The sequence below is a fragment of the Phyllobates terribilis genome, unplaced genomic scaffold (assembly GCF_046119375.1).
Source record: "Phyllobates terribilis strain yellow unplaced genomic scaffold, ASM4611937v1 Scaffold_74__1_contigs__length_7073193, whole genome shotgun sequence".
In the NCBI taxonomy this organism is placed as follows: Eukaryota; Metazoa; Chordata; class Amphibia; order Anura; family Dendrobatidae; genus Phyllobates; species Phyllobates terribilis.
Window position 1 is genome coordinate 873,926 of NW_027362834.1, and position 12,822 is coordinate 886,747.

The 12,822-nt window shown below is 45.9% G+C and overlaps 5 non-coding genes across 5 annotated transcripts; all 5 read left to right on the forward strand.

Annotated features, from left to right (window-relative positions):
• Positions 1 to 868: 868 nt before the first annotated feature.
• LOC141196767 (U2 spliceosomal RNA) lies at positions 869 to 1,059 on the forward strand. The gene has a single exon (XR_012269164.1). It is a non-coding gene; the product is annotated as a U2 spliceosomal RNA (small nuclear RNA).
• Positions 1,060 to 2,179: 1,120 nt separating this feature from the next.
• Positions 2,180 to 2,370, forward strand: LOC141196173 (U2 spliceosomal RNA). The gene has a single exon (XR_012268738.1). It is a non-coding gene; the product is annotated as a U2 spliceosomal RNA (small nuclear RNA).
• Positions 2,371 to 3,491: 1,121 nt separating this feature from the next.
• LOC141196768 (U2 spliceosomal RNA) lies at positions 3,492 to 3,682 on the forward strand. Its single transcript, XR_012269165.1, has one exon. It is a non-coding gene; the product is annotated as a U2 spliceosomal RNA (small nuclear RNA).
• Positions 3,683 to 4,805: 1,123 nt separating this feature from the next.
• Positions 4,806 to 4,996, forward strand: LOC141196771 (U2 spliceosomal RNA). Its single transcript, XR_012269167.1, has one exon. It is a non-coding gene; the product is annotated as a U2 spliceosomal RNA (small nuclear RNA).
• A 1,120-nt stretch (positions 4,997 to 6,116) lies between these two features.
• LOC141195892 (U2 spliceosomal RNA) lies at positions 6,117 to 6,307 on the forward strand. Its single transcript, XR_012268463.1, has one exon. It is a non-coding gene; the product is annotated as a U2 spliceosomal RNA (small nuclear RNA).
• The last annotated feature ends 6,515 nt before the right edge of the window (positions 6,308 to 12,822 follow it).

The following is a 12,822-nucleotide window of genomic DNA, read 5'->3' on the forward strand; positions in this document are numbered from 1 at the left end:
ACAGACATATTAGGCAAGCATTTTGGAGCTTTCACCTAAATAACTACAGGTGGTGAGATAAGCTGCACAATATAATTGACCTTTCAGTATATTGTTGCACACACACCATCTATTTAGCAAATGCCCTTGTTATCAACAGCAGCCTTTTAAACTCACCTGAGCTAACAGGTATGTGAGCTGGTTACTCTGCTGCGCTTAAAATTTCTTTTTTGGTTTGCTACAATGCCTTTTCTGAAACGTTGTCTCCCTCTGCTGGAACACTGACTTCTTTCATTTAATGCCTGCAGACTATAAAAGAGAAACCAACCCAAAAAGTTTGGTTGATTAGTCTGTGGCATTCTTTTAAACTGTTGCTTATGGCGGTCTCTGTGAGCTTCTCAGTGACATTCAGCCATCCAGGTATCCCGCCTGCAGTAGACGGAATGTGGCAATGGAACGCTGGCTGCGCGTGTCATAATAGGCTCTGAGCCTTTATATACCTGCGCACAGCAGCAGCCACCTTCAGTCTGCTGCTGGACAGCCAGCAGCAGCAGCAGCAGGAGAGGTAATTAATCAGCAACCCTCCTGCTAAGGGTAGACAGCTGCTCGTTCCACCCCCCCCCCCCCCCGCCTTAATTGGTTCTCCTCCCTTCCAACGGTGTTGAGGCGGGTGGGAACAGCCGGGGGTTGTGGGTACTGTGCTAAAAGAGGTGGAGTTATGCAGATCTAAAACGCGTGGATTGCAGCAGCAGCAAGCCGAAAAGTGCAGGCATGTGAGGGATCTAGAGGTTGACAGCATGTCTTCTTAACGGGAGTCCAGGTGGCCATCTCCACAAATGGACTTTTCAGAATCCTTGGGTGGCACCGTAGTCGGAAACCAATTCTGGTTATCGCTTCTCGGCCTTTTGGCTAAGATCAAGTGTAGTATCTGTTCTTATCAGTTTAATATCTGATACGTCCCCTATCTGGGGACCATATATTAAATGGATTTTTAGAACAGGGAGATGGAAAAAGAGCTTGCTCTGTCCACTCCACGCATTGACCTGGTATTGCAGTATCTCCAGGACCGGTGCACCCCTTCTTTAATGCAGTTTCTAAAATCAGAAAGAATTGAATTCAATGCTTTTTGTTCATTTTGCTTGTTTGTCGGATTTTGGGATGGTCTCTTTGGCTTTGCTTTTCTTCTCCTCATTGGATTTTTCATGTTAAAAGTTGCAGAAGCCAGATGACAAGCTCATTTTGGTTCAACTTCAGCAACTGTGCATTGCATTGCCATGTAATGTAATGTAATGCAATGCTATCTATCTAGCTCTCCCTCTATACTTCCTTTTGGATAAACAGACATATTAGGCAAGCATTTTGGAGCTTTCACCTAAATAACTACAGGTGGTGAGATAAGCTGCACAATATAATTGACCTTTCAGTATATTGTTGCACACACACCATCTATTTAGCAAATGCCCTTGTTATCAACAGCAGCCTTTTAAACTCACCTGAGCTAACAGGTATGTGAGCTGGTTACTCTGCTGCGCTTAAAATTTCTTTTTTGGTTTGCTACAATGCCTTTTCTGAAACGTTGTCTCCCTCTGCTGGAACACTGACTTCTTTCATTTAATGCCTGCAGACTATAAAAGAGAAACCAACCCAAAAAGTTTGGTTGATTAGTCTGTGGCATTCTTTTAAACTGTTGCTTATGGCGGTCTCTGTGAGCTTCTCAGTGACATTCAGCCATCCAGGTATCCCGCCTGCAGTAGACGGAATGTGGCAATGGAACGCTGGCTGCGCGTGTCATAATAGGCTCTGAGCCTTTATATACCTGCGCACAGCAGCAGCCACCTTCAGTCTGCTGCTGGACAGCCAGCAGCAGCAGCAGCAGGAGAGGTAATTAATCAGCAACCCTCCTGCTAAGGGTAGACAGCTGCTCGTTCCACCCCCCCCCCGCCTTAATTGGTTCTCCTCCCTTCCAACGGTGTTGAGGCGGGTGGGAACAGCCGGGGGTTGAGGGTACTGTGCTAAAAGAGGTGGAGTTATGCAGATCTAAAACGCGTGGATTGCAGCAGCAGCAAGCCGAAAAGTGCAGGCATGTGAGGGATCTAGAAATTGACAGCATGTCTTCTTAACGGGAGTCCAGGTGGCCATCTCCACAAATGGACTTTTCAGAATCCTTGGGTGGCACCGTAGTCGGAAACCAATTCTGGTTATCGCTTCTCGGCCTTTTGTCTAAGATCAAGTGTAGTATCTGTTCTTATCAGTTTAATATCTGATACGTCCCCTATCTGGGGACCATATATTAAATGGATTTTTAGAACAGGGAGATGGAAAAAGAGCTTGCTCTGTCCACTCCACGCATTGACCTGGTATTGCAGTATCTCCAGGACCGGTGCACCCCTTCTTTAATGCAGTTTCTAAAATCAGAAAGAATTGAATTCAATGCTTTTTGTTCATTTTGCTTGTTTGTCGGATTTTGGGATGGACTCTTTGGCTTTGCTTTTCTTCTCCTCATTGGATTTTTCATGTTAAAAGTTGCAGAAGCCAGATGACAAGCTCATTTTGGTTCAACTTCAGCAACTGTGCATTGCATTGCCATGTAATGTAATGTAATGCAATGCTATCTATCTAGCTCTCCCTCTATACTTCCTTTTGGATAAACAGACATATTAGGCAAGCATTTTGGAGCTTTCACCTAAATAACTACAGGTGGTGAGATAAGCTGCACAATATAATTGACCTTTCAGTATATTGTTGCACACACACCATCTATTTAGCAAATGCCCTTGTTATCAACAGCAGCCTTTTAAACTCACCTGAGCTAACAGGTATGTGAGCTGGTTACTCTGCTGCGCTTAAAATTTCTTTTTTGGTTTGCTACAATGCCTTTTCTGAAACGTTGTCTCCCTCTGCTGGAACACTGACTTCTTTCATTTAATGCCTGCAGACTATAAAAGAGAAACCAACCCAAAAAGTTTGGTTGATTAGTCTGTGGCATTCTTTTAAACTGTTGCTTATGGCGGTCTCTGTGAGCTTCTCAGTGACATTCAGCCATCCAGGTATCCCGCCTGCAGTAGACGGAATGTGGCAATGGAACGCTGGCTGCGCGTGTCATAATAGGCTCTGAGCCTTTATATACCTGCGCACAGCAGCAGCCACCTTCAGTCTGCTGCTGGACAGCCAGCAGCAGCAGCAGCAGGAGAGGTAATTAATCAGCAACCCTCCTGCTAAGGGTAGACAGCTGCTCGTTCCACCCCCCCCCCCGCCTTAATTGGTTCTCCTCCCTTCCAACGGTGTTGAGGCGGGTGGGAACAGCCGGGGGTTGAGGGTACTGTGCTAAAAGAGGTGGAGTTATGCAGATCTAAAACGCGTGGATTGCAGCAGCAGCAAGCCGAAAAGTGCAGGCATGTGAGGGATCTAGAGGTTGACAGCATGTCTTCTGAACGGGAGTCCAGGTGGCCATCTCCACAAATGGACTTTTCAGAATCCTTGGGTGGCACCGTAGTCGGAAACCAATTCTGGTTATCGCTTCTCGGCCTTTTGGCTAAGATCAAGTGTAGTATCTGTTCTTATCAGTTTAATATCTGATACGTCCCCTATCTGGGGACCATATATTAAATGGATTTTTAGAACAGGGAGATGGAAAAAGAGCTTGCTCTGTCCACTCCACGCATTGACCTGGTATTGCAGTATCTCCAGGACCGGTGCACCCCTTCTTTAATGCAGTTTCTAAAATCAGAAAGAATTGAATTCAATGCTTTTTGTTCATTTTGCTTGTTTGTCGGATTTTGGGATGGACTCTTTGGCTTTGCTTTTCTTCTCCTCATTGGATTTTTCATGTTAAAAGTTGCAGAAGCCAGATGACAAGCTCATTTTGGTTCAACTTCAGCAACTGTGCATTGCATTGCCATGTAATGTAATGTAATGCAATGCTATCTATCTAGCTCTCCCTCTATACTTCCTTTTGGATAAACAGACATATTAGGCAAGCATTTTGGAGCTTTCACCTAAATAACTACAGGTGGTGAGATAAGCTGCACAATATAATTGACCTTTCAGTATATTGTTGCACACACACCATCTATTTAGCAAATGCCCTTGTTATCAACAGCAGCCTTTTAAACTCACCTGAGCTAACAGGTATGTGAGCTGGTTACTCTGCTGCGCTTAAAATTTCTTTTTTGGTTTGCTACAATGCCTTTTCTGAAACGTTGTCTCCCTCTGCTGGAACACTGACTTCTTTCATTTAATGCCTGCAGACTATAAAAGAGAAACCAACCCAAAAAGTTTGGTTGATTAGTCTGTGGCATTCTTTTAAACTGTTGCTTATGGCGGTCTCTGTGAGCTTCTCAGTGACATTCAGCCATCCAGGTATCCCGCCTGCAGTAGACGGAATGTGGCAATGGAACGCTGGCTGCGCGTGTCATAATAGGCTCTGAGCCTTTATATACCTGCGCACAGCAGCAGCCACCTTCAGTCTGCTGCTGGACAGCCAGCAGCAGCAGCAGCAGGAGAGGTAATTAATCAGCAACCCTCCTGCTAAGGGTAGACAGCTGCTCGTTCCACCCCCCCCCCCCCGCCTTAATTGGTTCTCCTCCCTTCCAACGGTGTTGAGGCGGGTGGGAACAGCCGGGGGTTGAGGGTACTGTGCTAAAAGAGGTGGAGTTATGCAGATCTAAAACGCGTGGATTGCAGCAGCAGCAAGCCGAAAAGTGCAGGCATGTGAGGGATCTAGAGGTTGACAGCATGTCTTCTTAACGGGAGTCCAGGTGGCCATCTCCACAAATGGACTTTTCAGAATCCTTGGGTGGCACCGTAGTCGGAAACCAATTCTGGTTATCGCTTCTCGGCCTTTTGGCTAAGATCAAGTGTAGTATCTGTTCTTATCAGTTTAATATCTGATACGTCCCCTATCTGGGGACCATATATTAAATGGATTTTTAGAACAGGGAGATGGAAAAAGAGCTTGCTCTGTCCACTCCACGCATTGACCTGGTATTGCAGTATCTCCAGGACCGGTGCACCCCTTCTTTAATGCAGTTTCTAAAATCAGAAAGAATTGAATTCAATGCTTTTTGTTCATTTTGCTTGTTTGTCGGATTTTGGGATGGACTCTTTGGCTTTGCTTTTCTTCTCCTCATTGGATTTTTCATGTTAAAAGTTGCAGAAGCCAGATGACAAGCTCATTTTGGTTCAACTTCAGCAACTGTGCATTGCATTGCCATGTAATGTAATGTAATGCAATGCTATCTATCTAGCTCTCCCTCTATACTTCCTTTTGGATAAACAGACATATTAGGCAAGCATTTTGGAGCTTTCACCTAAATAACTACAGGTGGTGAGATAAGCTGCACAATATAATTGACCTTTCAGTATATTGTTGCACACACACCATTTATTTAGCAAATGCCCTTGTTATCAACAGCAGCCTTTTAAACTCACCTGAGCTAACAGGTATGTGAGCTGGTTACTCTGCTGCGCTTAAAATTTCTTTTTTGGTTTGCTACAATGCCTTTTCTGAAACGTTGTCTCCCTCTGCTGGAACACTGACTTCTTTCATTTAATGCCTGCAGACTATAAAAGAGAAACCAACCCAAAAAGTTTGGTTGATTAGTCTGTGGCATTCTTTTAAACTGTTGCTTATGGCGGTCTCTGTGAGCTTCTCAGTGACATTCAGCCATCCAGGTATCCCGCCTGCAGTAGACGGAATGTGGCAATGGAACGCTGGCTGCGCGTGTCATAATAGGCTCTGAGCCTTTATATACCTGCGCTCAGCAGCAGCCACCTTCAGTCTGCTGCTGGACAGCCAGCAGCAGCAGCAGCAGGAGAGGTAATTAATCAGCAACCCTCCTGCTAAGGGTAGACAGCTGCTCGTTCCACCCCCCCCCCGCCTTAATTGGTTCTCCTCCCTTCCAACGGTGTTGAGGCGGGTGGGAACAGCCGGGGGTTGAGGGTACTGTGCTAAAAGAGGTGGAGTTATGCAGATCTAAAACGCGTGGATTGCAGCAGCAGCAAGCCGAAAAGTGCAGGCATGTGAGGGATCTAGAGGTTGACAGCATGTCTTCTTAACGGGAGTCCAGGTGGCCATCTCCACAAATGGACTTTTCAGAATCCTTGGGTGGCACCGTAGTCGGAAACCAATTCTGGTTATCGCTTCTCGGCCTTTTGGCTAAGATCAAGTGTAGTATCTGTTCTTATCAGTTTAATATCTGATACGTCCCCTATCTGGGGACCATATATTAAATGGATTTTTAGAACAGGGAGATGGAAAAAGAGCTTGCTCTGTCCACTCCACGCATTGACCTGGTATTGCAGTATCTCCAGGACCTGTGCACCCCTTGTTTAATGCAGTTTCTAAAATCAGAAAGAATTGAATTCAATGCTTTTTGTTCATTTTGCTTGTTTGTCGGATTTTGGGATGGACTCTTTGGCTTTGCTTTTCTTCTCCTCATTGGATTTTTCATGTTAAAAGTTGCAGAAGCCAGATGACAAGCTCATTTTGGTTCAACTTCAGCAACTGTGCATTGCATTGCCATGTAATGTAATGTAATGCAATGCTATCTATCTAGCTCTCCCTCTATACTTCCTTTTGGATAAACAGACATATTAGGCAAGCATTTTGGAGCTTTCACCTAAATAACTACAGGTGGTGAGTAGTGTTGAGCGATACCTTCCGATATCAGGAAATATCGTATCGGATTGGATCGGGCCGATACCCAAAAAGTATCGGATATCGCCGATTCCGATACCGGAAACCAATGCAAGTCAATGGGACACAAATATCGGAATGAAAATAAACCCTTTCTTTCCTTGTAGGTTAATTCTACATGAAGTAAAACAACTAAGAATAATGTAGAATGACATGAAAAGCCGGCAATTCATCAGCGGCATTCACCGGTACCCGACAATTTACAACAGAAAGAATAGAGCTTCACACATAGATTAGATAGATAGAAACATGTCAGTCACATATATATGAAGTACAGTGACAGTGTTGCTTACTGTACTTGTCATTTAGTGTAAAGGATTTATTAAAAAAAATATTAGTGTTTTCGTGCACCGTCTCTTTAAAAAAGCCGGCCGGCAATTCAGCATCTGTACCCGACAATTTATAACAGACAGAATAGAGCTTCACACATAGATTAGATAGATAGAAACATGTCAGCCACATATATATGAAGTACAGTGACAGTGTTGCTTACAGAACTTGTCATTTAGTGTAAAGGATTTATTTAAAAAAATAATAGTGTTTTCATGCACCGTCTCTTTAAGAAAGCCGGCCGGCAATTCAGCATCTGTACCCGACAATTTAGAATAGAAGGAATAGAGAATCACACATAGATTAGATAGATAGAAACATGTCAGTCACATATATATGAAGTACAGTGACAGTGTTGATTACTGTACTTGTCATTTAGTGTTAAAATAAAGGATTTATTTAAAAAAAAATTGGCGTGGGGTTCCCCTTAATTTTAGGCTCTAGCGGAGGTTAAGCAGACAGCTGGGGCAAATGTTTGAAGCCTGGGAAGGGGGTAATACCCACGGAGCTTCCCAGGCTACTAATATCAGCCCCCAGCTGAATACCTAGCCTTTACTAGCTATTAAAATGGGGGACCCCCCCAAAAAAATGACGTGGGGTCCCCCCTAATTTAATAGCTAGCACAGGCTAGGCAGACAGCTGGGGGCTGATATTAATAGCCCAGGAAGGGTGCCATGAATATTGGCCCCCTCCCAGGCTAGAAACACCAGCCGTCAGCCGCCCCAGAAATGGCGCATCCATAGGATGCGCCAATTCTGGCACTTAGCCTCGCTCTTCCACGCTGCCCTGGTGCGGTGGCAGGGGGTAATAGGGTTGGGGTTGATGTCAGCTTATAATGCCAGCTGACATCAAGCCCAGGTTAGTAATGGAGAGGCGTCTATAAGACACCCCCATTACTAACCCCATAGTCAAAGTTAAAAGAAAACACAAACACCCAGAGTAAAGTCCTTTAATTGAAATAAAGACACAATTCTTTATTGTTCTAAATTAAACCATACTTACCATCACGCCCATTCCAGCTGAAGCCAACGATCTCCTGCAATAAAAGAAAAATAATAAAGCAACCTCATCCTTACCTTTCGATGGTTCCCAGGACAGCTCCAGCTCTGCTACATCGAGATGACAGGCTGGACCGCAGCAGAAAGCTGCCATCCAGCCTGTCATCCCGCAGACACTGAGAAGCGCAGGCATGCTTGCGCTCCTCAGTGTCTCTCTGTGACGTCATCCAGATGAGCCGAGTTCATGTCCAATGAACTCAGCTCACCTCATGCACGTCACTGACAGCGTGGGAAAATTCTCCTGCACTCAGCGCTTCAGCGTGAGAATTCTCCCACGCTGTCAGTGACATACATGAGGTGAGGTCATGTCCAATGAACTCAGCTCACCTCATGCACGTCACTGACAGCGTGGGAAAATTCTCACGCTGAAGTGCTGAGTGCAGGAGAATTTTCCCACGCTGTCAGTGACGTACATGAAGTGAGCGGAGTTCATTGGACATGACCTCGGCTCATCTGGATGCCGTCACAGCCAGACACTGAGGAGTGGAAGTATGCCTGCGCTTCTCAGTGTCTGCGGGATGACAGGATGGATGGCAGCGTTCTGCTGCGGTCCAGCCTGTCATCTCGATGTAGCAGAGCTGAAGCTGTCATGGGAACCATGGAAAGGTAAGGATGAGGTTGCTTTATTATTTTACTTTTATTGCAGGAGATCGTTGGCTTCAGCTGGAATGGGCGTGGTGGTAAGTATGGTTTAATTTAGAACAATAAAGAATTGTGTGTTTATTTCAATTAAAGGACTTTTTTCTGGGTGTTGTGTTTTTTTAAATACTTTACTAGAAATTCATGGTGGTCATGTCTAATATTGGCGTGACCCCATGAATTTTGGGCTTAGGGCCAGCTGATAATGCCAAGCTGGCCTTAACCCCTTTATTACCCAGTGAGCCACCGCACCAGGGCCCTGGATGAGTTGGGTACAGCGCCAGAAGATGGCGCTTCTATGAACGCGCCATTTTCTGGGGCGGCTGCGGACTGCAATTTGCAGCGGGGGTGGCCCAGAAAGCTTGGGTCTCCCTGCGCTGCGGATTCCAGCCCCCAGCTGCCTAGTTGTATCTGGCTGGGCACAAAAATAGGGCGAAGCCCCACGCATTTTTTTTCTTAATTATTTCATGAAATTCATGGAATAATTAAGAAAAAAAGGGCTTCCCTATATTGTTGTGTCCAACCAGGTACAAATAGGCAGCTGGTGGTTGGGGGCAGCCCATTCCTGCCTGCTGTACCTGGCTGGACACAAATATAGTGCGAAGCCCCACGTCAATTTTTTTTTAATTATTTCATGAAATAATTTTTTTAAAAAAGGGCTTCCCTATATTGTTGTGTCCGGCCAGGTACAAATAGGCAGCTGGTGGTTGGGGGCAGCCTGTTCCTGCCTGCTGTACCTGGCTGGACACAAATATAGGGCGAAGCCCCACGTCAATTTTTTTTAAAATAAGTCCTTTATTTTAACACTAAATGACATTTGAGGAGTTAATAAAGATGCAGTCCCTAAATTATTATTTATTTTTTAATTAATTTTTCCCAAAACTTTTGACGTGGGCTTCGCCATATTTTTGTATGCCAGCCAGGTACAGCATCCAGCTTCTATGAACGCGCCATTTTCCGGGGTGGCTGCGCACTGCAATTTTCAGCGGGGGGAGGGGGGGGGGCAGAAAGCTTGGGCCTCCCTGCGCTGCAGATTCCATCCCCCAGCTGCCTAGTTGTACCTGGCTGGACACAAAAATAGGGAGAAGCTTCACGTATTTTTTTTTTTTAATTATTTCATGAAATTCATGAAATAATTAAGAAAAAAAGGGCTTCCCTATATTGTTGTGTCCAACCAGGTACAAATAGGCAGCTGGTGGTTGGGGGCAGCCCGTTCCTGCCTGCTGTACCTGGCTGGACACAAATATAGTGCGAAGCCCCACGTCAATTTTTTTTAAATCATTTCAGGAAATTCATGAAATAATTTAAAAAAATTGATGTGGGGCTTCGCCCTATATTTGTGTCCAGTCAGGTACAGCAGGCAGGAACGGGCTGCCCCCAACCACCAGCAGCCTATTTGTACCTAGCCGGACACAACAATATAGGGAAGCCCTTTTTTTCTGAATTATTCCATGAATTTCATGAATTTAAAAAAAAAAAAACGTGGAGCTTCGCCCTATTTTTGTGTCCAGCCAGGTACAACTAGGCAGCTGGGGGCTGGAATCTGCAGCGCAGGGAGGCCCAAGCTTTCTGGGCCCCACCCGCTGCAAATTGCAGTCCGCAGCCGCCCCGGAAAATGGCGCGTTCATAGAAGCGCCATCTTCTGGCGCTGTACCCAACTCATCCAGGGCCCTGATGCGGTGGCTCACTGGGTAATAAAGGGGTTAAGGCCAGCTTGGCATTATCAGCTGGCCCTAAGCCCGAAATTCATGGGGTCACGCCAATATTAGACATGACCACCATGAATTTCTAGTAAAGTATTTAAAAAAAACACAAACACCCAGAAAAAAGTCCTTTAATTGAAATAAACACACAATTCATTATTGTTCTAAATTAAACCATACTTACCATCACGCCCATTCCAGCTGAAGCCAACGATCTCCTGCAATAAAAGAAAAATAATAAAGCAACCTCATCCTTACCTTTCCATGGCTCCCACGACGGCTCCAGCTCTGCTACATCGAGATGACAGGCTGGACCGCAGCAGAACGCTGCCATCCAGCCTGTCATCCCGCAGACACTGAGAAGGGCAGGCATACTTCCACTCCTCAGTGTCTGGCTGTGACGGCATCCAGATGAGCCGACAATGAACTCGGCTCACCTCATGTACGTCACTGACAGCGTGGGAGAATTCTCCTGCACTCAGCGCTTCAGCGTGAGAATTTTCCCACGCTGTCAGTGACGTGCATGAGGTGAGGTCATGTCCCATGAACTCGGCGCACCTCATGCACGTCACTGACAGCGTGGGAGAATTCTCACGCTGAAGCGCTGAGTGCAGGAGAATTTTCCCACGCTGTCAGTGACGTGCATGAGGTGAGCTGAGTTCATTGGACATGACCTCGGCTCATCTGGATGACGTCACAGAAAGACACTGAGGAGCGCAAGCATGCCTGCGCTTCTCAGTGTCCGCGGGATGACAGGCTGGATGGCAGCGTTCTGCTGCGGTCCAGCCTGTCATCTCGATGTAGCAGAGCTGAAGCTGTCCTGGGAACCATGGAAAGGTAAGGATGAGGTTGCTTTATTATTTTACTTTTATTGCAGGAGATCGTTGGCTTCAGCTGGAATGGGTGTGGCGGTAAGTATGGTTTAATTTAGAACAATAAAGAATTGTGTCTTTATTTCAATTAAAGGACTTTTTTCTGGGTGTTTGTGTTTTTTTTAAATACTTTACTAGAAATTCATGGCGGTCATGTCTAATATTGGCGTGACCCCATGAATTTCGGGCTTAGGGCCAGCTGATAATGCCAAGCTGGCCTTAACCCCTTTATTACCCAGTGAGCCACCGCACCAGGGCCCTGGATGAGTTGGGTACAGCGCCAGAAGATGGCGCTTCTATGAACGCGCCATTTTCCGGGGCGGCTGCGGACTGCAATTTGCAGCGGGTGGGACCCAGAAAGCTTGGGTCTCCCTGCGCTGCAGATTCCAGCCCCCAGCTGCCTAGTTGTACCTGGCTGGACACAAAAATAGGGCGAAGCGCCACACATTTTTTTTTTTAATTATTTCATGAAATTCATGGAATAATTAAGAAAAAAAGGGCTTCCCTATATTGTTGTGTCCGGCTAGGTACAAATAGGCAGCTGGTGGTTGGGGGCAGCCCGTTCCTGCCTGCTGTACCTGGCTGGACACAATTATAGGGCGAAGCCCCACATAATTTTTTTTTAATTATTTCATGAATTTCCTGAAATAATTAAAAAAAAATTGACGTGGGGCTTCACACTATATTTGTGTCCAGCCAGGTACAGCAGGCAGGAACGGGCTGCCCCCAACCACCAGCTGCCTATTTGTACCTAGCCGGACACAACAATATAGGGAAGCCCTTTTTTTCTTAATTATTCCATGAATTTCATGAAATAATTAAAAAAAAAAAAACGTGGAGCTTCTCCCTATTTTTGTGTCCAGCCAGGTACAACTAGGCAGCTGGGGGATGGAATCTGCAGCGCAGGGAGGCCCAAGCTTTCTGCCCTCCCCCCCCCCCGCTGAAAATTGCAGTCCGCAGCCGCCCCGGAAAATGGCGCGTTCATAGAAGCTGGATGCTGTACCTGGCTGGCATACAAAAATATGGCGAAGCCCACGTCAAAAGTTTTGGGAAAAATTTATTAAAAAATAAATAATAATTTAGGGACTGCATCTTTATTAAGTCCTCAAATGTCATTTAGTGTTAAAATAAAGGATTTATTTAAAAAAAAAATGGCGTGGGATCCCCCATAATTTTAGTCTCTAGCGGAGGTTAAGCAGACGGCTGGGGCAGATGTTTGAAGCCTGGGAAGGGGGTAAAACCCACGGAGCTTCCCAGGCTACTAATATCAGCCCCCAGCTGAATACCTAGCCTTTACTAGCTATTAAAATGGGGGACCCCCCAAAAAAAAATGACGTGGGGTCCCCTCTATTTTAATAGCTAGCAAAGGCTAGGCAGACAGCTGGGGGCTGATATTAATAGCTCAGGAAGGGTGCCATGAATATTGGCCCCCTCCCAGGCTAGAAACACCAGCCGTCAGCCGCCCCAGAAATGGCGCATCCATAGGATGCGCCAATTCTGGCACTTAGCCTCGCTCTTCCACGCTGCCCTGGTGCGGTGGCAGG